We start from the raw sequence: 4081 nt of genomic DNA, 5'->3' as shown, positions 1-4081 counted from the left end.
GAGAGAGAGAGAGAGAGAGAGAGAGAGAGAGAGAGAGAGAGAGAGAGAGAGAGAGAGTGTGTGTTTACATCTGTGATTGCTTATGTGACAGTCCATGTGTTGTCCTCAGCTTCTCCTGTCTGATCATTTCATGCTTCTAAAACATGTGGAGTAAGGGATCTCTGACTTGAAATACATGTAAGGGTTAGTGGTAGGAAGGTCATCTGGCAGTAAAACAATGCCCCAACAACATATCCATTCAATCCATGAAAGCATGCAAAAAAATGACCATAGAATGAATGAACAAATTATATATATTCATATATCTTTTACTTGTTTCAGTCATTGGATTGCAGCCATTTTTGGTCATTGCCTTGAAGGGTTTAGTCAAACGAATTGATCCCAGTACTTAATTTTTTAAAACCTAGTACTTATTCCATCAGTCTCTTTTGTAGAATGCTAAGTTATGGGAATGTAAACAAACAAATACTGGCTGTCAAGTGGTGGTGGAGTACAAACACACTACAAACATACACACACACATAAATGATGAGCTCTTTTCAGTTTCCACCTACCAGATCCACTCACAAGGCTTTGGTCATCATAGAACTATAGAAGAAGACGCTTGCCTAAAGTGCTGTGCAATGGGACTGAATTTAAGACAACATGGTTGGGAAGCAAGCTTTTAAGCCACACATCCATGCCCACATGTTCCCATGCTGCAGTTCTTGGACCCACTGGATCCTGTCAAACTATTCTCCCCATGCCAAAATAGAATATGGACATTAAAGAATGATAATATATATACAGGGTGTCCCAAAAGTCACTGATGGGTTTCAATTTTTAAAACCTCCTTAAATGGAATTTTGATACATTATAAAGGACATAATGAAAATTAATATGCACAAGTCAAATTTTGCAACATCACTACATCTCATATGAAAAATGACATTGCTTAAATGTTAGCCATTTTCGGCTATGCACACCTGTGCTCTTTCCAAAACTTGCACCATAACACCCTCAAGAGTTTCAGACCCCACTCCTCTGATTTCTCTATTGATGTTCTCCTTCAGTTGCACCAGGTTATCTGGTTTGTTGATGTAAACCCTCTCTTTCAGGTATCCATACAAAAAAAAATCCAGGCTAGTCAAGTCTGGGGAACGTGAAGGCTAGTTGACATTGCCTTAATAGGAGATTATTTTCTCTCCAAAGTACTGTCGTAGCAACTGCATTGTTTCTCTTGTGGTATGAGCAGTTGCCCCATCTTGCTGGAACTATGTGTGAGGTCTACTTTGAATGGCTTTCACGTTCCCCAGACTTGACTAACCTGGATTTTTTCTTGTGGGGATACCTGAAAGAGAGGATTTACGTCAACAAACCAGATAACCTGGTGCAACTGAAGGAGAACACCAATAGAGAAATCAGAGGAGTGGGGTCTGAAACTCTTGAGGATGTTATGGTGTAAGTTTTGGAAAGAGCATGGGTGTGTGAAGCCGAAAATGGCTGCCATTTAAGCAATGTCATTTTTCATATGAGATGTAGTGGTGTTGCAAAATTTGACTTGCGCATATTAATTTCCATTATGTCCTTTATAAATGTATCTAAATTTCATGCCTTTATTTGTACAGTTATGGAAGTTATTAAAAATTGAAACCCATCAGTGACTTTTGGGACACCCTGTATAACACACTTATATGAATGTAAGCCACCATGCACTCAGTGCTGTATTGTGCTCAGCCATGTAACCATAAGCCACTAGATAAAAAAAAAACTTAGCACTACACAGTGAACCTAATTCATCTTACCACATGACAGTCATGGCAAAACTGCAGTGCAGCCAGCAGGGCCTTTTGAATGGCAAAAACAGTGCTAATTTTTCATAACTCTAGTCATAGTAATTGTTAGCTAATATTTCTCTCTCTATATATGAGGAAGTAAACACACTGGATGAGCAGCTAACATATTTTCCTTCCCTGTCAACAGAGTGATATTAGTTGTTTAATTGCATGATCAATTTAGAATGTAAGGCCAAATGTATGTTTATTAAATGTGCAGATGTGAATTTATGTACAACTTAATCATAAACATGTGTGCATATATGATGGGCTTCAACACAGTTTCTATCAACAAAATTCCACACATGAGTCACTGATCAACTGAAGACTATATTTCAGAAGAAAGAGGTCTGATGTGCCATGCAGTGAATTTGAACCCCAAACCACATGTTTGTAATGTAAAGAGAACTTCTTAATAACATAATAATGTCTGTACCCATAGCTTTGGAGGCATTTATTCACACACACGACATGAAACAAAGAAAAAAAGTAATGTCTATTTAGGTGGCAAAGCTCTTTGTACTTTTTCAATGTTAAAACCCAATCCTTTAGTTGAACCTAGACAAAAAAAACAAAAAAACAAAAAACCCTGCATGTCATTGGATTAATTTTACCAGACATGATTCTCTCATTGAGTCTGTTGTGATGCAGTCAGATCACAAAGAACTCAGTAAGCACATTCTGCAATCTTCTCATTGTAATAAAAGTTTCTTTTTTGTTTGGACTAGCTTAATGAAATATGGAAGAGTGGTCTCTATCTACATGATCCATTTCAAGGTCTCCAAGACTAAAGGGATCAAGTTATACATAGAGATTGTAACTGAATGCTTACAACAGACTAGATATACAAAGTGGTAGTGGAGCTAAACTGAGTTATAGATTAAACCTACAAAACAAGTACAAGAACAGTCCCTGCAATGGGTTGCAATATGGTTCCTCTTTCACCAAGTTTTATTCACAAATCTGTACTTGATCTGGAGCAATAGTAGAAGACACTCACTCAAGGTGTTCAGTGGTGAGATAGAATCTGAAATCACTTAATTTCCAACTCATGTCAAAACTCACAGCAGACCAGCAAACTATACAGAGCACACCTACAGATCATACAGTGTCATGGTACAATGACAGAGTTTGATGTTTGATATATATTGAGTGCCCGAAGAGTGGTACAGCTAAAGGAGATGGAATTTTCAGATGGTCAGAGGAAAAGTGGGATAGTTGTGGTTGAGAAAGATTTATGATCAAAGACGCTCTAAGACCATTACTTCTTCTGGCAAGCATGATTAGGACTATGGGTTCTTCTGTTATCCAAATAACCAAAGTATCTTTTCACATCCCAAGGAGCAGACACAGATTCTATTAGAGGCCAGTAAAGGGGAGTTTCTATGTCAGAGAAAGCAGATTTTGTTGTGTGTATCAGGAGTGGATTAAAGTATTGCATAACTAGACAGGGGACGTGTGGTATCATTGAACAGTGTTAGAGTGTAATACATCAGATAAAGAAGCAGTGATGGTATGTCATGTGTCATAGAACAGTGGTGGTGGTGTTGTGCGTCAAAGTAGTTCTGTGTCAGAGTAAAACTCAGTGTTGTTTTGCTTCAGAAGTGAAGAATGATGCTGAGTTGTAAGATGTGTACAGGAAAAAGAAGAGACTGTTGTTGATTGGTTAAATGTCATGTCAATAGATAGTACACATTTTATATTTCCTTCCAAAGTGTGTGAGTGTGTGTTTCTGTTTGCAAGTGTCTGTATCACACACAAGGTTTGTGTGTATTGTTGTACACATGTGAATATACATAGCACAGTACAAGTATTCGGACGTATGTGTGTATACTTTTATTTATGTATTGACGAATGAATTTGTATATATATGTACTTTGTGGGTTTGTGTGTGTATGCATGATTGCGCATATGCATGTACGTATACGTGTATGTGTGCCTGTTTTTATGCGCGAGAGGTAGATGATAAATGGGTGTGTCTGTGTAGGTAATGAATAAGTATATTCAAGGCATAAAGGGACACGGAGGGAGGTACGTGACAACTGATGGAGGGGCAGAAAGAGGGAGATACAACGAATAAAAGTTGTTGAGAGAATGGGTCATCATTAATTAAGAAGTGTAAAAATAATTCGATACCAGAAGAGTCAAATAAATAGTTACTATGGTCAATGTTTGGTGTTTGTGTTCGTGAGGGAAAGAGGCTGTTACTTTATTTTCCTCTCTTATTCTCTATTTGCATCTACTGGCGTATATATATATATATATAT

General features: G+C 37.6%; 1 protein-coding gene across 5 annotated transcripts in view; it reads right to left on the bottom strand.

Moving 5' to 3' along the window:
- Positions 1 to 4081, bottom strand: part of LOC106883351 (core histone macro-H2A.1) — a 59418-nt gene that overhangs the window by 47062 nt on the left and 8275 nt on the right. The window lies entirely within an intron of this gene.

Source organism: Octopus bimaculoides, chromosome 7 (assembly GCF_001194135.2).
Source record: "Octopus bimaculoides isolate UCB-OBI-ISO-001 chromosome 7, ASM119413v2, whole genome shotgun sequence".
NCBI lineage: Eukaryota > Metazoa > Mollusca > Cephalopoda > Octopoda > Octopodidae > Octopus > Octopus bimaculoides.
The sequence above is the reverse complement of the archived record's forward strand: the minus strand, read 5'-3'. Positions and strand labels throughout refer to the sequence as shown.